Raw genomic sequence first — 27,526 nt, 5'->3', positions numbered from 1 at the left:
AGACATTTTACAGAGCAGTAGAGTAGAGCATTCAAAGATCATGAAGATAACCATTACAGACATTTTAACACCATTAACAAAACCATTTGTTAAAAGGTGCTGAGTTCAAAATACAATACATTGCAAAGTTCAGAAAAATAGATAGCTTCATGTTTTCCTAGGGTCCTAATGCATACAAAACATACAGTAAATGACGGAAAATTAACCATAAAATGTAAGATGTGATTAAAAGCTCAGCTTTTAATTAGAAAAGTAGTTTCACAATAAAATCATTAAAGTAAATTATAACTACACCTTGGAAATGTTAGAAGTCTACAAGATAAATTTTTTAAAAGGTCATAATTCAAAACAACCCATTATAGAAGTTCATAGAGTTTAATACAGAATCGCAATAAAATAAATAATAAGGCCATGGGGGAAGCATAATACATATTGGTCAATGATGGAAAATTGAGCCCAATGCCACACGACCAAAAGTTGAATATCAAAAATCGAGTGAGCTCCTCACCCTTGTGCTCATCTTAAAGGCTTGCTGAATAAAGGTCACCAACTCATAAAGGTTGCATTGTGAGTGCAAGATCTAGAGGAACTTAATGGCCTTCGTATAGTTATTGCATTGAGCGAAGACCAGCAAAGGTATCAGAGTTCTTCAGATCATTATAGCAGTGGCAAAAAAGTAGAAAGTGCACTATATCCTCTTCCATTCCCAGCCCACATTTACCAACTCATCTGCCTGTGAAGGCCTATTTCCCGTTAGCACACAGCAATGGTTAATGGAGATAAATAGAGTTGTCTTGCATGATTCATATCCGAGTCAATCTGTTTTATTACAATAAAACTATTCCTACGTGTAAGCACACCCTGTCCTTGTCAGGGGGTGCTCGCCCTATAACAACGGTAGTTCGCAGCCTATCCAATAGAATAGAAAAGAAGAACTTTCCCTATTGCTATATCACATACAACGTGTTGCCCTTGGACTGAGGCTTTAAATACAACAATTAAAAAAGCAATAATTGGCTTCACCTCAATACCCAGAATTACAGTTTTGTAACATTGTGTGCATTTTCAGGGGGGACTATTTCTCTTGCAAGCAATGCTTAATTTATTCACCCACACTGGTGTATGTACATATGATGCTAGGTAGAGGTACGACACTATTAAAAAACACTGTATCTGCCCACAGTTAAAGCCATCTGATTACATAAAACCTGCTAACATATTATTAGGGAGGTATAACACTGGGATAGTTTATGGCCGTATTGTAAGCCCTTAGTTAATATCGGCACATAAAAAGGTCGACCGGTTTCAATGACTGCGTGCTGGATGTCATCTTCCTCAGGACCAGCAGTTTGTACAATTGAACTCAATCACTGTCATCCATCGTGGTTGGACTGGCAGCCGGAACATGACCTAGGGAAGGGGGAAACAATGTACTTGATTCACGTGGGGGTAGAAATGTGAGCTACTATTCATTGATAACTAGCTATAAAATGCTCTAGACCCCCATTTACTTTCTTCCCGCCATCACATACCAACACTACGGAATCAACTAACTGTGAACAGGCTCTTATGAAGAAGATCGAATTGATGGAAAAGGAAATACCTTTTGTATACAACAACTGTTCTAGAGAACAAATGGCACCCTTGAATGAGTTATCTAACAACAAAACATATTGGGCCTCATTACACGAACGGCGGTAAGGGTTTACCGGTACCGGTAAGGGCACCGGTACCGGTAAACCCTTACCGCCTTACTACAAGTCCCTTTGCGGGTAGGTACTTTAACGCCTGCTGTTTAGCAGGCGTTAAAAACCAACCCGCAAAGGGACCAGGGTGCTAATCACGGTACCGCAATTTGCAGCACTGTAATTAGCGCCTTCCCCATTCCCATTATGCCATATGGGGCAAAAATGGGAATGGGGAAGGGCAATGGGGGAAGGGGGAATTACCGCCCTGCCAACCTTGGAATAGGACGGGCCTTCCCCTTTCCACCAAGGCGGTGCCTGTATTTTACCGGCATGGACCATGGTGCTAATAGCACCTTGGTCCTCCGCCTACCGCGTAATGAGGCCCATTGTCATAAAACCAGCTGACAAAGGGGGAGAAACAGTTATTATGAATAATGAAGATTCCAATGATATTGTAAAGAAGCTACTGCAAGAAGAAAACTATTAACCTTAGATCCTACAGCTGCCATTAGAGCTCAAATAGCTCTGATCATCTAAGAAGCTATATCTGAGGGCTATATCAGCGGGAAGGAAGCTACTTTTTTTACTCGTATGCACCCTACGCTTCTGGCCTTTTATCACCTCCCAAAAGTTCACAAGGGTATCGTCCCGCCACCTCTACCACCCATTGTGTCAAGGATATTAATTCTCTACTGGAACCCCTGTCACAATATTTTGACTATTTTATCAGGGACGAAATTCCCAAAATCCAATCCTATGTTAAGGACTCTATAGCCATACTGAACTTATTGCAGACAATGACATTTAATGTCGAAACACAATGGCTAGTGACCATGTACATCGAGTCGCTATACACGAAGATTCCACAAAAGGACACATTGGGAGCTGTACAACGTCTCCTTGATTGAGACATCGATTTAGATATGGGACATGCCACCTTTATTCAACAATTGGCAGAGATTGCCCTTACTCAGAACTTCTTCCTTTATGAAGGAAACTATTACCAGCAGATATCAGGAACTGCTATGGGTGCTACATTTTGCCCAAGCCTGGCAAACATTTATGTACACCATTTCGAAGGTGAACACATATACCCAGCGACGAATCCTTTCAAAGCACAGATTTTGCTATGGCAGCGATATATAGATGACGTCCTGGTTATCTTTGAGGGACAAACAGATGAAGTTACACAGTTTCATAATAGGGTAGTCGCAACACACATTTGAAGTTCAGTATGGAGTCAAGTCACTCTGAGACTCACTTTCTAAATCTAAATATCTTGGCACAGGAGGGTCAGCTTATCACAAAAGTCTACAAGAAGACAACAGATCGTAATTCACTGCTGGCATATTCAAACTACCATCCCCAAGCATTAAGGGATAACCTACCATTTGGCCAATTCCTCTGGTATAGATGGACCTGCACCTGCCCTGGTGACTACAGCACACAGGCTGAGATACTGAAGCAACAATGGATACAGAGAGGATACCCCAAGAGAATTGTGCACCACCTACAAACGAGCTAGGAATATTCCAAGGGATGTGACTTTACAACAACTTCCGAAACCAGGGGATCGAGAGAGCATAACTGCAGTGTTCAGTTATTCCCCTCTTTAACAATTCTAAAAAAGCAATAGAGGGTCTCTGGCCTATACTTAATACTGGCTCTGACACTATTTCACAGCCTACTTTTGCAATAAAATGCAGACAAAATTTGAGGGACCAGTGTCATGGTCACTGGTCCAATGGGGTCAAGGACACTGACATCATGCCATCAGGGGAAGAGGACAAATGGTCACAATCACAGGGGGCCCGGGTGGACACAGTCCTAGCGCCAAGGCTCATGAAAGTCAGTAAAGAGTAACACTTTATTTTGTGTAAAAATGCTTTTAGTCTGAAGCTTCATTTTTCTGAAGCAGCTCCACGTGCACATTGTTCGGGTGTGGCCTCCCTGAGTTACTGTGCACGTGCTAACTCAAGGTGTGGATGGCAAGCCAGGCCTGATAGGCGTGGCCTCACAAACTTGGCTATATAAGCCTCTCCCATCCAAAGGCCACCGCTTCGCATTAATCTCATGCAGCATAACGCTCACCGTTGCCTGGGATAAAGCAGACTTACCTTGGGAATCCAGTCTCCTGTCTATGCGCTTGCATCCTGGAACCAGCATTCACCTGCATTCTTTACTCACTGAACCTGACGTCGATTCTTCCATCATCTTCATCTTCCGGAATGCAGGAATCCTGCTCTTGACACTGCAGCACAACGCATTCTTCATCTCCGAAGGCAGACCCTGTAAAAGGACGAAAGACAAGGTTAGACATAACAAACATTCAGTTTAAGGTCGCGCTTCCACAATTCTTCACTCTCATCCTTAAACACCCACTTACCTGCAGTTGGACCACCGCGGGAGCATCCCTGGCGCCGCCTCATGCTCCGCAGCTCTGCTGGGCTGCAATCACACCTATTTGGGAGAAAGCAGAGATAGGGCCTCATTACGACCCTGGCGGAGTGGGTTTACGCCAGCGGTATTCGCGGCGGACCCTTCCGCCCTACTACGAGTTCCCGTAGCGCCATGGAGCCGTTTTCCGCCTGGTTTTTCCGGGCGGAGAAATCCATGGCGCTACGGGACCTTGTTGTTAATTACGCCACCGTATTTTACGGTGGCGTAATTAACGCCTTCCCCACTCCCATTATACCCTATGGGGCAAAAATGGGAATGGGGAAGGGTAAAATGGGGATTGGGGATTTACCGCCCCGCCAAGGTCGGAATGGGGCGGTAAATCCGCCAACCCCCATGGCGGTATTGGCAGCTTTCCGCCGTGCTCCATGGTGCATATTGCACCACGATCTCCGCCAGGGTCGTAATGAGGCCCATAGACATTAATAACGAGCGGACAACCGTTTGTGGAAAGAACAAGACAAATACTTCACAACAAACGAAGAGTAACGAGAAAGGGGAGACAAAGAGAAAACTGAAAGACACTTACCAGAGAGGTGTGGAATAGTCGCAGCAGGACTGGACAACCTTGTGCGAAGGGCCAGTGAAGGAACTTGGTCCTCATCATAAAAGCGCCCCTGCCAGAAATAGCAGGACGGAGAGCTTGCCATTAAGAATCAGCAGGTGAGCCTTAATGGGTCGATGCATGCTCACGGAAACCACGCGATGGGAAGAAGGGTTTGAGAGGGGAATCAGTCACAGGCTGGCAAACTCAAATCCTCTCATATCTACGCAGGAGCAGTGCTACAGTTCACTGCAGCCCACAGCCTATTTGCAGAGGAAGAAGGTAGGCAGAGGGGATCTGTTTCCTGGGAGGCTGCAACCATGCCTCAATGCCCCAGTAGATACCAGGTGAGCGTAACAACCAGTTGGTCCACACGCTTTCTGAAAAAGACGAGAAGAACACACAACTGACCCTATGGGGTAGTAGTCCCCTTATAGGACATGCACCCTGTGGCAACTGCACCATGTGTGCCAAACCACATGCAGTACTGAGATTGGCATTGGATGGAGGACGCTATGGGCACAAAGATCATTCGCCAATTGTAATAGCTCAGGTGTGGTATACCTGTTGATGTGCCCTTGTGGACTACGATATGTAGGCATGACAGCAGAACCAGTCAAAAAAAGACTCATCAAGCATCAATCGTGCATCAGAACCGCGGGATTGACAGCCCCACTTGTGCCACATTTTGTGGCCATGGGCCATACAGCAGAAGATTTTAGATGGGCAGTTCTTGAGAAAATTCCTCTGCTGCGTCGTGGAGGGAACTAATCCGACCTTTTACTCAAACATGAACAACTGTGGATATTTCGTTTGGACACATGCAAAAGTGGCCTTAATGAAAATATCCGATGGCATGAGCTAGCCACGATGAGATAGATTGACAATACTCAACGGCACTTAAATGGCATATAACAGTTCGAGTACAGCCATTTGACAGCAGACTCCAATGGATTCATGAGATTTAGACAAGACAAGTACCATAGGCCGATGGACCTATGACCAATTAAAAAGGCAGATGGGGCACACAGAACCATTGCGGGGAGTCCTCTCTTAAAAAATCTTAAAAACTTATAAAACTTTTTTAAAACGTTGAAAAACAACACAAAAACACCTAAATGTGTGTTTTGTTTTCTTCTTTCTTTTTTACACAAAGTGACAAGTATACACAACTATAAAACATTGTATTGACTAGCCTTGGACTTGGTTGTGTATACCACTAAAAACAACAATTGGCAGAATAACTCATACCCTGCATTCATCCATGCACCGATGGTGTTGAATCATTTGTCAGTGACCATCCCCTATTAAAGCAAGGGAGAAGGGCAAACCTTCATGGCCCACTAAAGATGGTCACTGTGTGACTAACGTGTGATTCAAGCTGTTCCCACACCTGGCCATGCCCATGGCAGCATAAGGCCAGCATGAGAGGCTCAATAGTTTTTGTATACATTGAAACGCAGCATTCACTATACAAACACGGTCCTTTATGAAGTAGAAGACAAGTGGCGAGATGGTAAGTGTGGGTTCACCCAGGCGTCCCCTCTGTTATTTTCACAATGGATTGACGTTGATGCGTGTCGGGCCATATGGCCCACGACCGGCAGAAACTAAAAAGCACAAGAGCCTGTAATGCCTTGCTGATGTGCACACAGTGTACAGTTATAGACAAATGCACAACAGTATAACATGGAGGCACGTCTACAGCTGAACGGTGCCATTCTATGTGTAACAGTATTCCAGACATCATACTGACTGCTGCCCTCTGCTTTGTGCTTTGTCTCCACACAATCTCCATGCAAGACAAAGGAAGGAGCAGCTCACGGGATTGACAAGCCTGTACCTCCGTGCCAATGGCGACTCCATCATGGCTCTGAGGTACGCTATTTCCTTTGTGACATCGAAGGAAACTGACAACAGCAAGTGATTAAGGAGTGGTATTGAGCCTCTAACAAGAAAACTAGAGAATGAAAAGTGATTTGACGTTTTGCAACAATAATAAAATGCAATATATCATGTTATAGCCAACTATAAATGAATAGTAGTTCACATTTCTACCCCCACATGAATCAAGTACACTGTTTCCCCCTACCATAGGTCATGTTCTGACTGCCAGTCCAACCACGGTGGATGACAGTGATTGAGTCCAATTGTACAAACTGCTGGCCCTGATGAAGATGACATCCATCACGCAGTCATCGAAACCGGTCGACCTTTTTATGTGCCGATAGTAACTAATGTATTACAATAGAGCTATAAACTACCCCAGTGTTATACTTGCCTAATGATATGGTAGCAGGTTTTATGTAATCCGATAGCTTTAACTGTGGGCTGACACAGTGTTTTTTAATAGTGGCTTACCTTTACCTAGCATCAGATGTTCATACTCCAGTGTGGGTGAATAAATTAGGCATTGCTTGCAAGAGAAATAGCCCCCTCTGAAAATGCACATGATGTTACAAAACTGTATTTCTGGGAATTGAGGTGTAGCCAATCATTGCTTTTTTAATTGTTGTGTTTAGAGCCTCAGTCCAAGGGCAACATGTTGTATGTGATATAGTGTTAAGATGGATTTCTGATCTCTGACCTGGTGGGCAAGGTTCAGGAGGACAGCCTAGTTTCTTGGAACAGGGCAACCTTCTGGACAAGCCAGACCAATCAAGGTAGCATTGGCGGCGGTCAAGACTAGGTGTCAGGAGGTGTGAGGGTGACTAAATGACTCCAATGAGCACACAGAGTAAAGGGCACTACAAATCACTCCCAGACAGGTGTATCTATATTAAAAATATAAGCACATTTATTCAAGGCCTTTGAAGTTTAACATACAATAATAATCAACAGTAATATTTTCAAACCATCAGAATCCTTCTAAAATACATATATACAAGACCACCTGGCCTAAAGGGTTAAACGCACAGAATGGGTCCACAACCTGCAAAGGAAGGAAACAGGCAGTGCCCAATATCTTTAGGCAGTTCTGCAGTAATCACAATCCTAACTGAAAGGCAGTCCAGTCCATAAGGAGAGGGGAGCCTATTGCTCTAATGTACTTTCAATGCTGGGGCATGCGATAGTGCAGATGGGCCAAAATGGGGTCTCTTATATGGTCTGTAGCAGCTCAGGAAGGTGGGTGAGGTGATGCAGAACAAAAGGGCAGCGCAGGTTCCAAGAGTTGGGAATGGTTCGATAGCTCAGGTTATCAGTGAAGAGGAGAGTGGCACTCAGGGGACACTTGTGCGTAAAAATGGATGCATGTGCTAGGGGCCACCAGTAAGGGTTGCAAGTACTCACCGACCCCCGGCGCACTCCGGACCAAACTTCGGCAGTCAAGTCCACTTCGGTTGCAGGTTTAAATGCAGCAATTGTGCGTCTCTGCGGCTTTCAGCGGCGAAGATACAGCAATGATTCCTCCACGGGACAGTGGTGATTTCTCCTCTCCTGGTGGATGGATCAGGCCAGCTTCACTGCAGCAGGCTTCAGGGCACAGAGGGGACAGCAGCAAGGCACCTGAAAAGTTTGTCACCACGGGCTGAGCGACACAGTAACCGTGTGTACTCCGGTTCGGGTTCTCTCTCTTTTCCTCAGACCTGGGAATGCCAAGTGTACGAAATTCGGAGTGAGAGTGTCGTGAACACAGAGCTTGCGATGAACCAAGTTTCAAGGATTTCCTCGAAACGGCGATGGTGTCAGAGCAAAGGTCTTGCGCAAGCTGGTCAGTCCACTGGTTGGCCCAGGGACACTTCCGAGAAGGCTTACTTTCAGGGTTTGATGAAGGTGCCGAGAATAGTTAGGCACACTATACCAATGGGTCGAAGCGTCTCCGCAGACCTAGTTCAATTCGATGCAGAGGCTTCCAGCGGGACAACAGTGGGCAGCAGGCTCAGGGTGCCAAACCTTCCAGCGGGTCAGCAGCAGTTCCCCGACTCAGCTTCTTGGTTTCAGGATACTTGGATCCTATCCTTAGTTCAGTGGGACCTCTGAAGATTGACATGGTGTGGTTGATAAGAGCCTTCTCTTATCCAGGATCTCATTTGCGCCAAAATGAAGAGGACCCTGTGGGAGACCTGGTAACATACAGGCATACCATACTTGGACCAATCACGGACCACGGTGGTCCCAGTCATTCACAGCACACCAGACTCTCTGGCACCCTGGATGTGGATTGCAATTAGACAGTCCATCCCACAGCCTGGGGACACACACACAAGACATGCCGAAGCCCGCGAAAGCTTACAGTTTCGCGGGAGAATGCATGCCCAAATAAGGACTGTCCCGGGTCGGCTCGACCTGGGGAAGTAAAGGGGCAAGATGGCCAAAGGACAGGAAAAAGAACCTTGTGACATGGCCATTTTGGAGCTAGGCCACCTTTCCGTGCCAAAGGCGGTAAACGCGGTTTGCATGGCAGGAGAGAGTTACAAATATATGCTAAAATAAGCTGCCACCAGCCCTGTCCAAGGCACATCTGCACTTCTCCTAAAAAATCCTTTGAGGGTGTCTAGGGCCTTTAGAAATTAAAGGAAGACCCAAATGCACTGTACTGTAAGGTACATTATGCACTTGCAACATGTTGCAGAAAAGTTGCAAAATTGGAAAGGACTAAGGGAAACGAAGTCTCCCAGTACTGACTTTAAGAGCATGTCAGTTTCCCCATAATAAAGTGAGCGAAAAGCCCAGGGGAGTGCAGCTGAAGGCTGTGCTCCGCTGGCAGACTATGGTGTTTAAACAGCAGCAAAAAGTTGGAGGGTACACAACTGGAGGGAAAACTTCACATAAGTGGCAATTTTTTCTAACATATAGCTATAGTGAAAGTTCCTCTTTTCTATTCTATTAGATAGGCGGCGCACCACCGGTGTCCTAGGCCGAGTACCCCCTGACACGGACCGGGTGTGCTTCCATGTAGGGATAGTTTTATTATGATAAAACAGATTGGGCCTCATTACACGGTAGGCGCTAAGGGATTACCGGCACTGGTAAGGGCACCGGTGCCGGTAATCCCTTAGCGCTCTACTATGAGGTCCCTTAGCGGGTCCCTTTCTTAACGCCTAGTTTTACCAGGCGTTAAGGTAGGGACCCGTTGAGGGACTTCAGAGCTAATAACGGGCCTGCGTTAGCTCCTTCCCCATTCCCATCGAGCCCTATGGGGGCTCAAATGGGAATGGGGAATGGTTCCCAGAATGTGGACTTACCGGGTCCTCCAAGGTCGGAATGACCCGGTAAGTCCCTATTCCGGGAACACGGACCCGGAATGCGGTAAGGGGGTAGCCATGGCACTAATAGCACCATGGTTACCTCCTACCGTGTAATGAGGCACATTGACTCTGATATGAATCATGCAAGACAACTCAGTTTATCTTCATTAACCTTTGTTGTGTGCTAACAGATCTTTGATGTAGAGGGGTGGAGTTCATATGCAGAGAGGTCTCCTTTAATAGGTATTTGTCCCTGATTGTGAATAAGGCCTATCTCCCACCTGGAGATGTTGCATTATAAAAGGTGTCTGAATGGAGAGGAGCTTAATCCAGGGAGGGGTGGATTCTCCTTATTTTCACTCCCTCATTCAACCTATACTCAAATAGACTACCTGATATTGGAAGGGGAAAGGACTATAGGATCCCCTAGCACCATCCAAATGATTGCATTGTCTGACCACAATATGGTCAAATTGGTGATTGATGTTGGGGACTTCTTGGATAGATAGATAAAAGATGGCAATGTAACAACTCTCAGGATTCTGCTCTCAGGAGTTCACAAGGAGGGTGAATGGGAGCACAGTATAGGAGGGAGCATTGACAACATTTTGGGTCCTATTAATCAGGGAGGGCTCAATGAGAGTGAGAGATAGGAATCATTTAGAGGAGAAGTTGAAGGGAAAGATGTGTGGGCTGAAGAAGACCATGTTGGGTGGAAGGGAAGGGGTCCTTCTCCTAGAGACACAGACTAAAACTCGGTGATCAGGGAGGTTTTACTAAGGTTGCGCATCTTAAAGCAAAGGTTTTATGGAAAGGGTGACAAAGTGCATGCAATCTTGGTGAACAGGCTGAGTTCTCCAAGACTAGATAGGATGGTGGATTATATTAGGGGCCCAGCGGGACAGGAAGTGGTACATCTTAGGGAGATTGCCAACCGTTTTTTTCTCAATTCTTTAAGATGTTGTATACGGAGGAGGATATGGCTACAGTGAAACAGTTAAGGACCTTCTTGTGTGGTATGGGGCTTCTGCAGTTATCAGAAGAGGAAGCACTGCAGCTGGATCCACCCTTATCAGGTAAGGAAATGGCAGCTGCGATCAGGAGGATGACTCCGGGGAAGACACTGGGGAATGATGGTTTACCATACCTTTCTGCAAGAGGTTCACTACGTTGTCAGCCCCACATCTAACCAAAGATTATAATGTCAAATTGTGAGGGGGAGTGGGTCCAGTCCTCTTTATTGGATGTAATGATTATGATTATTTTCATGGAAGGAAAGGAACCTAAGGATAGCACCTCTTACAGGCCTATCTCCCTATGTAATTCGGATCTGAAGGCTGACTGCTATTTAAATGAATATCCTTCCTAGAATTCACTGCCTTTTCCAGATGTTGCCAGTCAATGTGCCTTCATGGTTTTTCCAGAATTGAATGGTTGGATCATGCAGTAACCCTGGGGTGGGAAAAAGAAAGGATATTGTCTAATTTTGGTTCTCCCTAAGGAGTGGTAGGACTATCACATTTTCGGAAATACTGCAGGACCTCCAAGATGAGGTTTATGATGGATCATTAGAGGTGAATCAATAAAAAGCTGTGGGTCTTTTTGCAAAATCAGTTTCTACAGCCTGTCACTGTAGGGGAATGCTTATAGGTTTGGAAAGAACAGCTCCTGGGAATAATTCAGTATTTGTGGTTCTATGGGACATTTGGAAAAGGTATAAAAATAAATGGGGCATCTCTTCATGGACCCCACTTTGTAGTTTCCTTTGGGCATTCCCCATCAGGGATGATATAGGAGACCCTCAAAGGATTCAAAAATGGTATGAAGGAGGATTAGAGTGAGTAAGTTAGCTGTAGATGGAGAAACCTTTTTTAGCCACATCCCAATTAGAGGAGTTCCACTATCTGTCTTTCAGCATCTCAAGTTAAAAGGCATTACCTCTGCTTCTAAGTGGGTTGAGGACTTTAGTAGCAAGCTCATGCCCTTTGAGACACGTTTGGAAGCATTTGCAGGATTAAGGGGTCTGATTGCTCACCTGTATACAACTTTGATGAAAACTGATTTCACGGAACATCTGCGAGTGAGGGCTTGTTGGAAAAGTGATTTGGGAATTACATTTTCTGATGCACTGTGGTCATTGATTTTTACCTGTGCGTTTAAAATATATGTGTCTTGTCAGTATCAAACACATGAGGTGAAATTACTTTATAGATGGCAATATGCCTCCCACCTTCAAGGTGTCCCATATGGCAGTGCGGGATCGTTCTGGCATATTGGCTGGGCCTGTGACAAAATCCAAATATATTGGAAGGAGGTGCTGGGTGGATATGAGAACTTCAGGGAATAACAAGCGTATTGGACCCTATATTATCCTTGTTTGGTCTTCTCCCAGAGGACTCAGGATCAGGTTCTGTGCAGCATATGGCTCGCTCATTACTGCTAGCAGAAGGGCATGCCTGATAATGAGCAGGGAATGCCTGTACCCTTCCCCCACTAAGAAGGAATGGCTACTGAGTGTGTGGGGTATCAATGGGATGGAAAAGTTAACAAAACTAGTTAACAAATCCTCATAGAACTTTGAATATAATGGCACCTGTTTGTGAAGAAATATGAAGAACCCCAGTCCCTCCTGCCTACACTGCACAGTGTAGAGATCTAAATGGTGTGGATCGGTAAGGTGGCCTTAATTGGCATCAGGGAGCTTATGTTTTTTTTAACCTTTCTTTATTTGCATTTTGCTTAACAATACAAACAACCAACAGATCCCCCTCTGCTACACCCCCCCCCGGTACATTCATGAAGGTGTGGAGTCTTTTCAGGACGGGGCACACCGGAAGGCGAAAGGAAGAACCAAGGAAGGAATAGCAAATATTGACAGGTATACCATAGTAACCATTAGTCTGAGTCTGACGCGAGCGATATGGGTGGCAAGCCCAGCGACCCACAATTAACACTCTCGAGAGATTCAAGCCACATCATAGCATCCGCTTAGTCCCCAATCCAGACGCCAGTGTTGTCCCGGAACCATGTGTACTGTGGTCTGTGAATAGAACGCAGGTCAATAGGTGAGCGCCTCCTACTGGGCAGGCTGAGGCAGACACTCCTGCGGTGATGGGGATCCGGTAACCCCTCCACTTGGCTGCTTAAGAGAGATATAGCGCATATACATGCCTGTTTCCCCAGTTCGTCCCCTTCATTGCGCCCCACCTAGTCTCCATGTCATTACAATATAAAATGCCCTCAGTCCACTGGGCGACTGTCGGGCTTCGTTTCCTACCCCAACCAATAGCCACTCTGCGTTTAGCCAGGAACAGGGGGAGGCCTATCAACTGCCTGGTCTCTTTAGGTATTTGCTTGGTATACCCCAATAAAGCCATAACGTGATCCGGCGTGAGCCGTTGCCGCGCAATGTCACTGATCATCACAAACACCTGTCCCCAGAAGTGCTCCAGCTCCCCACATTCCCAAGCCACATGAAGGAATCCCACTGCCTCTTGCCCACATCTAATACAAGCCCCCGACCTTTGAGGGAAATACTCCTTCAGCTGAACCGGGTGTAGTAATATTGATGCAAAAACCTAAAGTGAATCAGCTTGAAATTTGTATTGACAGCCCCCTTCCTGGTCATTTTACAACAGTAATCCCAAGTAGCTGCCGATATATCCCTACCCAATGTCTTCTCCCACAGTTCTCGGGATGACGCCACAGCCCCAGATCTGCTCCTCAGGGCCATTGCATACAATTCTGAGAGGACAAGCTGCCCTGTACCTCCCCCTATCACTTTATCAAGTATCTCAGCCACTGGGGGTGAGTCAGGAAAGGATGGGAACAGTCACTGTAGCGACACCCGCAACCTATAATACAAAAACAAATCTAATCCTGAGAGGGCCCCCTTTTCCCTTAGATGCTCAATTGAAATGAACCTTCCACTCGGGAGCAAATCTCCAAATTTAGTAACCCCAACCTCTTTACCATCGCCACATATCGTTCCTCACTTATCAGGGGAATACCTGGGATAAATATAATTGGGGGCTCTGGCGAGTAGAGGATGCCACACCCGGACCCACGTTCCAGGAGAGACCAGGCCCTGCACGTCAGCTCCACCAAATTCTGCGGCACTAGCGAGCGGCTCGGAGCAGTCAAAATGAGCGACCGTAACACATGTCGACGGTCTGCCGCCATCCCATACCAATAACGGAGAAAACTAGCCTGCGCCACCATATAGTATAATTCCAGATCTGGCAACGCCAGACCGCCATCCCGAACCGGCGCAATGAGCTTATCCCAAGAGGCACAAGCCTTTTTACCAGCCCAGATAAACTTTAACACCAGCGAGCGGAGATCTCGAAAATATTTTTTGGGCACCTTTATAGGCACATTAAGAATAACATACAGGAGCTTAGGTAAAATGGTCATTTTGATAACAGCGATCCTACCATATAAATTGATCGGGAGGGAGTCCCACCTCAACATCGCCAATTTGGCCGACTCAAGAGCTTCCTCATTATTCCTGCGATATGCCACCTCCTCCTCCCTAGCCACCGTGATCCCCAAATAGCGAGTGCCAATCAGGTCCCACTGAAATTCCCAGGCATCCTGGAATTGACGCGCCCCATCCGTCAGCGGATATATGATCGACTTACTAGTTTTCACCTTAAGCCCCGAAAGCTCACCAAATTGCTGAACATCTACCATGATCAGGTTCAGATTGACCTCCGGATGACGAACGAATAGGACCATATCGTCCGAATTCAACGAAATCACCACCTTGTGAGTATGTAGCTAGTCTCCCCGATGCAGGTGCAGCTCCCTAACCCTTTCAGCCCAAGGCTCTATTGCCAGGGCAAATAGTAAAGGAGACAATGGACAGCCCTGGAGCGTCCCCCACTCAACTTGTATTAACCCAGTGGTCAGTCCATTCACCCTCACCCTGGCTACCGGATTTGTATACAATAGCTCCGCCAAGGATATAAAAATCCTACCCAGACCCATCCTGCGCAAAACCGTGAATAAGAACGGCCACTCAATAGAATCAAAGGCCTTGGTCACATCCAACAAAACCGCCACCACTGGGTCCTCCCTTGGCAGTGCCGCCATCAGACCAAACATCCTCCGCAACCCAAATGGGGTCGACCGACCAGGAATAAATCCAGCCTGATCCGCCCTCACCATCATCGGCATCAACGGTGCCAGCCTTGCCGCAATGACTTTCACCAAGATCTTATTATCCAAATTGATAAGCGATATCGGGCGGTACGAGGAGTACTCTCCCTCCGGCTTCCCCGGTTTTAACAATACAACCACTACCGCCTCTTTAAGAGAGTCCGGCAGCCGGGCCACAGACATTGCCTCCTGATACACTCGCAGAAGATATGGCGCTAATTTGTCGGCAAAGCATTTATAAAATTCGGCGGTAAAGCCGTCAGGGCCTGAGGACTTCCCACCCGGCAACAATTTAATGGCCCCCACCACTTCCTCTAGAGTCACCGTCCTGTTCAGCCACTCCCTTTGCTCCTCTGAACACCAATACAGGCCCACCTGGTCCAAGTACGCCTCAATATCAGCCTGCGCGGTCTGCAGCTGGGATGCATACAGGTGACTATAGAACTCCTGGAACTCACATAGTATCCCCTCGTCTTCAAAGTGGTCTACCCCACGCTCATCTGTGATCCCCGCTACCCTGTTCTCTTGGCCACGTATCCGGGTAGCTTTGGCAAGCGACCTCCCCGGGGCTTGACCGTCTCCATACTTGCGAGGGGCTGCCCTATCCCACATATATTTCACCTCACGCTGGGCCAAAGCATGGAATTCCTGTAATTTCCACATGATGTTCACCTGCTGGGCCTTCGTCGGGCCAAGGCCCCCCACCTGCAAGACTCGTAAATCCCCTTCTACAGCGGCCAGGTCCCTGCGTATCTTCTTCAAGATCCCCAGCTCCTTAGCTATACACTCCCCTCTTATCACACATTTAAATCCTTCCCATAAGATGCCAGCCGATGCTACTGACCCATCATTCACCTCGAAATATCCATCTATGGCCCTCGTCAATTCCTCCCTGAAAACCACATCCAGGAGCTCATCACTCTTAAATCGCCACAGGGGTCTTGTTCTCCCCTGGCCCCTCAACCAGACAGACAAAAGAACGGGGGCATAATCTGGCAGAGTCTGAGCCAAAATATCCACCCCCACAGATCGGCCGATAATCGCATGAGACACCAGAAAATAATCTAACTGAGCGGCCGAGCCATGCGGTGCAGAGTAATGTGCGAAGTGGCTCACCCCTGGATTTCTCACCCTCCATATGTCCTCGATGCCCCACACTGTGAGCATACCCCGAATTCTTATAGAGCTTTTGCTACTCAGATGTGTAGCACTACCTGCCCGATCCCAAGTCAGATCCAGAACAGAGTTCAAATCACCTGCCCACACAATTTCCCCTTCGGGAAGTCCCCCTAACTGCCTCTCCACCCAATCCAACAAGTCTGTCGTATCTAGGTTGGGACCATAATAACAAATTAGCGTGTAGAGTTTCCCTTGAATAATCCCCTGCACCAACAGGGCTCTACCCTCCTGATCCTTCACAACTTTCGTCAGTCTGAATCCAACCGAGTTATGCACCAAAATACAAACACCCCTGGAATAGGAGGAATAGGAGGAAAAATAACTATGACAATCCCAGCTCTTGCCGAATTGAGACTCAGTTGCCGCTGTCGAGTGGGTCTCCTGGAGAAAAGCCACTTCCACCCGATGCCGCCTCAGGTATTGCAGAACCTTCCAGGCCTTAGGTTGGCCATTAAGGCCTCTGATGTTCCACGTCATAAGGTTCAGCGTTGCCATCAGGGAATATCTTGGTGTATGCCGACCGATCCCCACATGGCACCCCACATAAACACACCTTCAGTACCGCCTAGTCCCCCCCTACCACCCACCTCCCACTACCAACAACCCCCAACTTGTCAGTGATCCCCCCCGCATGCTGACTTACCCCCCCACTGAACCCCAACACAAACCCCCACCCCCCCACGCTGAATACCCCAACCTTTCAGCACCGTAACCACCCTCAGCATGTGCGCAGACAGCTTTCGCTCAAGGGGCGACTACAAGCCCGACGCACCATTACAGGAGTATTGTCTCCCAACATATGTAACTTGAACTATCCAATATCATCACACTACCTATATTTAAACTATAGTTAAACAGCCTCAATCATTATCCTTTCTGGACCTGGGGGAATTTGGTAGCATATCAAGAAAGGAGGCGGCTTCCTCCGGGGTTTGGAAAAACAGAGCCTTTCCCTTATGCACAATCCGCAACTTGGCCGGAAATAGCATGGCATATTTTATATCCCTGTCCCGAAGCCTCTTTTTCACATCCAGGAACATTTTCCTAGCCGCTTGTACTTTATCCGAGAGGTCCGGGAAGAACTTGATCACATCACCCTTATAGGACACCGTTCCCTTCTCCCTAGCCTTTCGGAGAGCCGTACCCCTATCCCGGTAGTTCAGTAGCCAGGCAATCAGTGGACGCGGAGGGGCTCCTGGGACAGGTCTCCTTCCACTGGGGATCCTATGTGCCCTCTCCACGATGCACAGCGGGGAGAAGCCTTCAGACCCCAGTGCTTCTCGTAATATGTCCTCCACCAGTGACTCCATGTTCCCCTGGTTCTCCGACTCGGGCAGACCTACAATCCTGATGTTATTTCTACGGGATCTCGATTCGAGGTCATCTTGCTTCTTCTTGAGTTCCCGGAAAGCCTTCCTGACCCCGGACATCTCTCCCGAGACTGAGGTTGCCACATCCTCCACTCCAGATATTCGCCCCTCCACCTTGTCCAGTTTTTCCCCATGCTTGTCCAGACAGACCTGCATGTGGTCTACTTTGCAGGTTAGCGTGTCAAGTTTGCCGTCCAGGGATTGTATACCGGACTGCAACTGCGTAAACATGGCCTTTATGTCCTGAAAAGCAGTTGTGGGATCCGGCTCAGCCACTGCCTCGCTACCCATTGTGCCACTACTTTTGGTTGGAGTGGCCATCTCGAAGTGCAGCTTCGACTGCTGTTTGCCTCCCTTGCCTGACTTGGACATGATATATGGGACAGACAAGCCGTCAAAGCAATCTGCAGTATGTAATGGCTAGGGCTGCTGGTTCCCCTATGATCGCCACCCTTCTCATCTCAGGGGTTCAGGCCTAACCTTGCTGCCAGTCTCAGATTCCACTGCCGATGACACGCGCAGGGAGAAATGGCCCCCCGGCCCGCAATGGTTGTCTCACCCCAAAAGCAGCACGCCAGGCCCAAGCGTCCCTATGTCCGCAGAAGCACACTGTCCATAGTTGCAAATGCCGTAGGTGCCCGCTCCCCTTAAGGTCAGGTCCTCCATCCCATCCAGCCAGCACCCCTCTGTGCACCCAGGTTGCAGAAGTATCAGACGCCCTTCAGGTCATTACAAGACACACACAATCCTTACGATGGCTGGGCAGTGTCCCTTTCAGCCCGGATGCATCGCAGGCCACTCAAATAGCCAGTACCAGTATAGAATCCCACAGTCCTGGCTCAGCACCTCCTCCTCCTAATAGACAACAGCCCCCACAGTCTGCGACACCGTCCTTCTAAGTGCCACACTGAACAGCTACATTCCGCTTCTGTAGTAGGGCCCGAGGCCGTTCACTAGCCCCCTTCCTGCAGTGTCCTCACCTGTGACCGCATCTGCCTAGGGGCCTCGCCGGTACAGCCCCGCTCGCCTCCACCAGCTGCTCACAGAGGGCCGGCGCAGATACGCGTGCCCAATGAGTCACTCCGTCAGAGGGGAACTGACTTCAAAGGCCCCTATTTGCCGCCCGGAGCTTCCCCAGCGGGCGAGAGGCTATTGTCCTCCGATTCGTTCCAGCTGTGGGGGGTGCCTGACCCCCACGGCTCCACCGAAGTGCAGGTCTCACCCCCTACTGCTGTCCGGACCAGTCCAATGGTCAGCCCGGCGCTCTCCGCGGTACGGCACCGGCGCCTCGCGATCCTTGCGGTCCTCCACCAGCAAGGCACACCACCAGGCACAGCGGACGGGGTGTCAGACGTTCTCCATCGCCCACCCAGTCGTCGGTTGCTCCAGGTAGGAGATTCGGTGCGCTGCACTACACCAGGCCTGCGGCAGGACCGCTCCTCCACCACTCCTCACCAGTTCGGCCCACGGCTGCAGCCGCCACACCTGTACCAGGACAGTCCAAAATGAAGTCTCCTCGGGCACACTGCAGTCAAACAGCTAATCACACAGCGTGATCCTGTATTACAGCTCAGAGACAGCCGGATAACGGACCGGATTAGCGTGGTGTTGGAGAGCTTCAGGGGCCTGCGGCCATCTTTGTCGGGCCCTCTAGCGCCCCCCATCAGGGAGCTTATGTTATCTTAGAGGGCACTCAGTATTACTGTGGGGGTATACAGTTATTTTGCTGCAGGATTTTTCGTTGCTGGACTTTTCATCGCCGTTTTTATATCGAAAAAAATCATTGTTTTTTTTGGGGGGGGGTTAAAAATTAAATAAATATTTGTGGGTGAAAGGGAATAATAAAAAAAAGGGGGGGTTTGAGGGGTAACCCCTCCCCCCAAAAAAACGATTTTCGGTAAAATCCCGCGGCAAAATAATGTAGAACCATTGTGGGGAGGTTTCTTCTTTTTCTTGTTTCTTAGTGTGAATGTGCATCACCGCAGGGGGAAGTACGTTAGGTGTAGACTGGGTATATTCACCTCACCCTGGCCTGCATGTGGCAACATTATCACCAAGCCAGAGGGGGACACTGCAAACGCCCCTCCCCAGACCAATTGAAAAGAGAATCAATACATTAGGTAACCTACATTAAAAAGAGGAACAGTATTGGGCTACATCCTGAGCTACTAAACAGTCATGACCACACAACACCTAGTTTGCATTTTGACCCAGAGGGGACCTCTACTGCCAATAAACACTCACACTTGCAAAATTGTTAACATATTGGCAGTTGCACACATTAAATACGTGGCACAGTACCTTGGATGGTTACCAACCGAGGGCAGTGTAATTCACCTGAGTCCACACCTCCTGTGATCAGGGAGAGCAGTGAGGGTGGTAATGGGTAAGGGGTGCATCCCTGACTCACTCACACTACATAAGGCATACTTCTATTCCTCACTTACAATTTCCCCATTGGATGACTTCCCAAAAATATCCTGGTCACATCCCCAACCCAGCCTCTGCCACTTTCTAAGCGCCCGAAGAGGGCACCAGGGACACAGATGGAATGGGCATAACACCTACTCAGGGTCACGGGAGCCTCCTAGGCTACCAGACTTGTTCACTGTATAGTGACCATTTAACACACGCATAATCATGCATAACTAACACCTCAGGCCCAGCATTAACCAAAGTGTGCCAGTCTATATTGCGTAAACAGGAGGTGCACCTCATAGGGCCCTCCACTAAGCTGTGCTTCTCTACATGCATGCGGTCTGCAGGGATTCCCCTAACCCAGTTTCTACTTTATAAAAGGCTGGCCCAATGTTGCCTCTGGCCCACTCTGCTGCATGTGACCAAACAGGTTCATAACTGGCCCGTGGGTGGTACCTGCCATGCAGTAGCAGAGGTCCCTCCAGTGAGAATGAGCCCTGATTGTCATGCTCTGATGCTTTTCCTCCTGCTCTATGCGACAGGCACTCTCTTATGACCAGGCCTGCTCTCTTCGTAGTTGCCTTCCTATGCAGCACTTACTATGAGTGGGCTTGCACAGCGGCAGCCTGCCTGTAGTTTACCCAGAGCCTCACTATGTCTCAGTGTTACCCTGCCTCGCCACTGGTGCCACTGAGAATGTCCTCCTCACTCATCTTTGGCTGCCTCCTTCCTCCGCACCGACTTCCAAGGAGCGCATTGTCTAGACTGGTTCTTCCCTGGGCCACTGCCATGGTGGCCCAGATCAAGAGGGTCACCGGCTCCTGCCAACACCACTCAGCTCCCCCATGCTCACGGACTTAGTGCACATAGAGAGTTGCTGGTACCTCCTGTTGGCCTGCGCCATGACCTTACTGGCCTGCACCATCACCTTACTGGCTCAGAGTGCACTCCCCACATACAGGTCTAGCGGTCAGCTGACACCCATCAGCGCAGTGGTCGAAGTGGGCAGGAGCGGAAAAGAAACCGTTCCAGAATGGTTTAGTTTTAAAATAAAGTTGAAACTTACACTTCAGTGCACTGCCCTGAACATTCCCTTAAACAGCAGGTGTGTTTGTTTGGGGGGTGATGGGGTTTGTAGGGAGGGGGACAGGCCTGCGGGGAACATAGTTACAGTACTTCTTTTCGTACACTTCGACCACTACTTCAGCTCCCCTCCTATGCACTTTCTTCCTTAAAGAGTTCTTCATTGCCCTTCACCACTGCAGGATGGCATTCCCAGTATTGGGGCAGCAGGACCGATCCTCCTGGGCCCTTGGGGCCACACAGGGCCGCAGCCCCCAGGAGTCAGTACTGCCTCCTCGTTCTCTCATTTTGTCCAACTGTCTCCTTCTGCCTTTCCCGCCGTTGCTGGCTTGTCTCATCCTTGGCCCCCCGAGAGAGGAACCAACAGCCTATCATCTCCACCTAATCGTCCCCAAAACTCCCCTACTCGTGATGCAATTTACTAGCTGGGTAAAAGCACAGAAAACACACACTTTCTTATCAAATAGACATCTTCTGAATCAATCAATGGTGTGTGTTTATACATTTTTCCTCTCAGGTGCTATCTCCAGGGAAGAGTTGCTGGTTGCCAGGCCTAAGCATTTCCTTTTTGAGTCAATTGATAAATTAGGTCTGCTATGTGTCTGGAGCCAACTGGAGGTCTGCCCCCGAACTATCCAAGGGGAGCCATAGATGGGCAACATAAGTGTTCCTTGTAGCGGCCTTGGTGCCAATATTATAGGCGTTATCTCCCATGGGCCATTTGGCAAAAATGGGCTGAAATGTCTAACATTCACATGCTAAGTACACGCAATCACACATTCAACAGCAATATACGACAACAACAGTGCATCACAGAGAGGGCTTACATGTGAACCTTCTGTCTGATAACGCACGCAAACACTGTCAAAACAGGGTCTCGCTTTTGACAGTTGCGTAGTGACACTCCACAACATTAGAACGTCTTGCCTGCTTCCCTTAAAACTGAATGCAACCGGAAAAGATTCCAGCACGCTTACATCACTCTTGTTCAATGCAGCTTTCCCTGGCATTTAAAGTAACAACTCAGAGATCCATTTCCAGCCGAGCCCACCTTGCGCCACCTCCACCAGGCCCTTGACTCAGCCTGAGCTTCTCGCCCTGAGGGACCCTGAGCCCCAAACTATGTTCGATGATGCACTCTCAATTCATGAATTATTAATTAGGAATACTCTCAGTATGTGCTGTTGTTCAAATAGGAACACGTCCCGCTCTTCCAGGTATCCGGGTTCCTTGTTTGCAATACCTTGTTCTTTTACTCAGCTGCACTGTGAAAACAAATGCATTGTAAACTGGCTCTACACAAAACACCAATCAAATCAAATAAATGCACATCAGAGAAGCAGGATCTGACTTCTTGACTCGAGGTTTCACACTCAGTGTTTCCATTGCACATGTTCACATGTCATCACTGATGTGCTGGGTAGATCATGGCTCTGTCCCAGTGTACGGTTTCATGTAACAGGCTGTGGTATCCCACACGTGGACCTCCTTACCCTCGCAGGCGTACCTACATTAATAAATGATGCGGACACAAGGAGCTGGGGTGCAACACGTCTTCTCTTTATTCTATAACTAACTGAACTCCCGCCCGTGGCGGTGACTCCTCCTCCTCCTGTCACGTGGGGCGCAGCCCACTCAATAACACTCACAGAGAGAGGACTGTTCCTCTCTATGATAACTGGTGACGACACCACACCCTCCCGTCACTAAACAGTCAGTTGCGTTCTCAGCCCATTTCTTCAATGAGGCGAGTGGGCTTTCTCCTGACTCTCTGTGGACGGTGATCCATGTTTGGGGAGACTGTCATCTGCTCTTCGGACGTCACGTCATCTCCAGAGTCTTCTCTGTCTCCCTCATAAGGGGCGTCCCAGTGGGAGAAGGTATCACACATGCTCGACCTTCGGGATGGATGAAAACTAGGCATCCTTCGGAAGTGCGACGAGTTTCGCGTTATGGACCGGTGATGCCCTTCAGCCGTGATGAGAGACCCTTTTCTTCTTGTGATGATGAGGGGCTCCTCACTGAACGGCGTCACATTCTTACGCTGTTGCTGCTGTCGGACCACTACCATGTCCCCTGGCGCCAGGTCACTCTCTCTGGCTCTGTTCTTGCGGTCAGCTGCTTCCTTCATGTGTTCTTTCATGAGGGAATCTCTAGTTCTCATCTCCGCGTCCCTTTCGTACTGTCCTTCATGGTCGGGTGCGTGCGGTAGTCGTGTTTTGATTATTCGCCCGAACATCACCTCCGAAGGTGACTTCCCCGTGGTGCTGTGTGGGGTGTTCCTGTAATCACGCATGAGTTGGTACAGCAATTTTTCAACAGGCTCGCCTGTGAGGCGTGCGATCTGAGTTGTGCGTTTGATGTTGCTCATGAACCTTTCCACGGTTCCATTTGCTTGAGGCCACAAAGGTGTTACTTTGCGATGTCGGAATCCCATGTATTCTGAGAATCTTCGAAAGTCTTGTCCCGTGAAAGGTGGTCCGTTATCGGACTTTACAACCTTCGGTATGCCATAGATTGCGAACATCCGATCTAGGGCCGGGATGGTGTGATGTGCAGCGGTGGACGGGATGATCTGTAGGTCTGGATATCTCGAGTATTCGTCTATGGCTACCAGGATGTATTCACCCCCTTCCATGGGCCCAAAATGGTCGACGGCTATCTCCTCCCATGTTCCTTCGGGTAGTTCGGTCATTCTTAGGGGTTCTGGGACGGTGTGTGGCTTCACAATGGCACAGGTGGGACAGTGTTGTAGCAGTTCTTCCACTGAGACGTCAAGTTGGGGAAACCATAGCTTTTGCCTCAACATCCTTTTGGTGGATACGATTCCCCTGTGTCCTTCATGAGCTAGTTCTAGCACTTTCTGTCGCAGGGCTCGTGGTATTACCAATTTTGTCCCTTTTAGTAATAGTCCTTCCTCTGACTTCGCAAGTTCTTCCTTAACGGCCAGCAGACACGTGATGTCAACCTTTACGTCTTCACTCATTGTTTCTCGAATCTGTTTTGCGTGTTTCCATCGTCCTGTCTCCAGGCACCTCAAAATGGTTTGTATTCCCTGATCCAGGTTGGACTCTCTCGTTATCTGGTCCATGTCAAGTCCTTGAGGTGTGTTACTGTGAATAACATATCTGATGTACTGATCAGCAATGGACGTTTCGGGTTCACTCTTGTCCTTGGGGTGCCGGGAAAGGAAGTCCGCGGGGTTTTGGTCTTTCCCTGGGCGGTGTATGATGGTGAATCGGTAGTCCTGTAGCCTGAGTGCCCACCTGGCTATCCTTGGTGGCATTTTCGCTTGTGGGTTGCCATAAATGAAAGTGAGCGCTTGGTGGTCGGTCACAACAGTGAAAGGCTTCCCATATAAGAAAAGGTGGAAGTGTTCGCACGCCCAGACGACTGCCAGTCCTTCCTTTTCTGCTTGAGAATAGGCTTGTTCGGTTTTTGATAGGCTCCTACTAGCATATGACACTATGTGTTTCCCACCTCCTTCTCTGTCATCTAGTTGTGTGAGAATGGCGCCTAATCCAACGGGACTGGCGTCCACGACAAGTTCTGTTGCCTTCTTGGGATCGAAATACGCCAGGTATCTGGCATCCGAGATGCGGTCTTTTATGATCTGGAATGCTTCTTGGCATTTGGCGGACCACACAAACTCAGTGTTTGCTTTCGTCAGGGCTCTGAGGGGTTCACTGATGGACGCAAAGTCGCATATGTACCTCGTGCAGTAGCTTGCGAGCCCCAAGAATGACCTGAGGTCCGATGATGTTGCTGGTGGTTCAGCTTCCCTGAGCGCACTGACCTTCTCAGGGTCAGGTGTCATGCCCTTCTCTGAGAATATGTGTCCGAAGAATCTGAGTGTCTTTCTACGGAATTCGCATTTTTCTTTGTTGAGTGTTAGTCGGGCTTCCTCTAGAGCCATGCAGACTCTCATCAGAGTGTCGTCGTATTGTTCCTGAGTTTGGCCAAACACTAGAATGTCATCGCTGTAATTCAAACAGTTGGGCACATGCTTGATGACATTGTGGATCTCTTCTTGAAAGATTTCGGCCGCCGAGGACACTCCAAAGCTGAGACGCTTGTAGCGGAACAAACCCAGGTGAGTTACGAAAGTCGTTATGTATCGCGAGTTCTTGCTGAGCTCCAGCTGATGATATCCTTTGTTTAGGTCTAACTTCGAGAATATTGTCGCCCCATTCAGGAGATGCACCATGTCCGTTATCCGGGGAGCTTGATGTCGTTCTCTTAGGATGGCTTCATTTGGCCTTCTCATGTCCACGCATATCCTAATGTCCTGAGAATCTCTTTTGGGCACCGGCACAATAGGAGAAACCCATGGCGTGGGGCCTTCCGCGGGCTCAATGATGTCAGCTTCCAGTAGCTTGGTTAGTTCGTTTTCAACTTGCTGTTGAATATTGATGGGGATGCCCCTGTAATGTTGGGCTACGGGAGTGACGTCGGGGTCGATGTGAAGTTCGATCTGCTTTCCCTTTAGTTTTCCTAAACCTTTGAACAGTGCCGGGAATATCTGATCTATGCTTGCCGTCGGATCTAGGTACTTGTGCACCATGAGGCGGTATAGTATGTGGATGAGTCCCATCTCTAGGGCTGACCGATAGCTCAAGATGCATCCGCTTTCAGTGGCGGCTTCCAGCACGTGCATGGGGATGTTTTTCTTATGTTCTTTGTATTGGCATGATGCCATGAAGAACCCTTTGCAGGCAAGGGGTGTTTTTGAGCCGTAAGGATAAATGAGGGCTCGGGCTGGCTGTAAACGAGGAGCATTCGGTATGCTTTGGTATACCTCTTCGCTTATCACATTCACAGTTGCTCCCGTATCTATTAGGAATTCTGCAGCTGTTTGGTTTATCCGTATTCTTAGCATCGGGCTGTGTTCCTTTGCCGTGTCGTTTCCAAGGGCATATAGATATCCCTTGTTCCGCGGTGCTTCTTGTGGTGTTTCTGGTCTGCGGGATCTTTCTTCCAAGGATGCGCTTGACGCACTTTCTGATTGTGACTGTTCTATGAGGCATCTCACATATCTTCTCGGTCGTCTCCTCGCTTTTGGCTGGGTGGTTTTGCTCTCTCTCCATTCCCTCCTTTCTTGTCTTCTTTCTGGTTGGTCGTCATGAAAGCGGCGCCGTCCCTGTTCGTGGGAGTGGTGTGCTGCCCTGTTATAGTGAGCGGGTTGGTGCTGTCCTGGTTCCATCGAGGGCATTCCATTTCTGCCGGCCCCTTTCATTTTGCGAAATATCAGGCATACGGACTGGTAGTGGTTGTCGCCACCACATGCGGAGCATGTCTGTCCCATGGCTGGACATGTCCCTTCGTGTGGGTATTCATGACCGCACCGGTAGCAGAACGGGTCTTGAGTGGTTCTCGTCGTGCCCTCCAGCTTGTTAATGCTTTCTTGTTTGCCCTGCGTGATCTTTATGTCGTCCAGGCCTTCCACCTGCGCTGCTAGGGCGGCGTCGGATCTCGCAAGGCACAGGATTTCTTCTAGGTTTCTCGGCTGTTGTAGTAGTCGCTTCCGAAAGTCCGCGCTTTCACACCCTACTATGATTTGCGACCTGAGGGCCTCTTCATTTGAGTAATTGTTGAAGTCACAGTGCTTCATCTTCGATCTCAGCCTCATGACGAATGCGTCTATGGATTCTCCTTTGTTTTGTTTGGTGGTGTGGAACACATGCCGTTCGTAGTCAACGTTTGTGTGAGGTGTGAAATATTCAGTGAGCGCTGTCTTTAGCTTGACATAGGTGTCTATGGTGTCTTCCGGCATCTCCTCAAGGATGTCACGTACATTGGAACCAACCGCATGATTTAAAAGGTTTAGTTTCTGTTCGTCCTCCAGTGGTCCCGCGGCCTTAAGGCATACTTCAAAGTCTCTCAACCATCTTCTCCACCTTGACCCGAGGGTGCTTGTCTCTGTGAGGTCAAAATTCGCTGGTAGTTGAGCTAGCAGGCTGTCCGTCATTTTTCTGTGCTGGGACGTTGAGGATCCCTCCTCTTGTGCTGGTGTCACTGGGATTGTGAGCGACACCCTACGGGCTGGAGTCGCTGTGGTGGTGGGTGACTCCTCTTCTGATCCGCTCATGAGCTTGATCTGGACTTGCCTGTCGTTACCACGTGCAGTGGCTTCTGACCGCCACTAGGGGGAGGCACTGTGTTGGGAGATCTGTTTTCCTTGTACCAGATGGGTGCGGATGGCTGTGTGTGATTCTACAAGGCTTCGTGGGTGTGCCTTCTGAAAACGTAGTTGGCGTCAGGGCTCTTGCTTACCCTTATTGCAGGTGTTAGGAGTGGGCACACTGTGTCCGATGCCGTTGGCGGGAGGCCACACACTCTTCAACCGCCCGGTGGTGCAGATGCGGGGAGTCACGGCTCCACCCGCGCCTCGATGCGCACGCTCTTGCCGTTGGCGGGAGAGGGATCCTCCAATTC

General features: G+C 48.7%; 1 protein-coding gene across 1 annotated transcript in view; it reads right to left on the bottom strand.

The window, feature by feature from the left end:
- The window catches only part of SLC12A3 (solute carrier family 12 member 3), a 480,556-nt gene that overhangs the window by 245,597 nt on the left and 207,433 nt on the right, over window positions 1–27,526 (bottom strand). The gene's annotated exons all lie outside the window — the stretch shown is intronic.

This window comes from Ambystoma mexicanum, chromosome 1q (genome assembly GCF_040938575.1).
Source record: "Ambystoma mexicanum isolate Mex_15411 chromosome 1q, UKY_AmexF1_1, whole genome shotgun sequence".
In the NCBI taxonomy this organism is placed as follows: domain Eukaryota; kingdom Metazoa; phylum Chordata; class Amphibia; order Caudata; family Ambystomatidae; genus Ambystoma; species Ambystoma mexicanum.
This window is presented reverse-complemented; position numbering and strand designations above follow the sequence as displayed.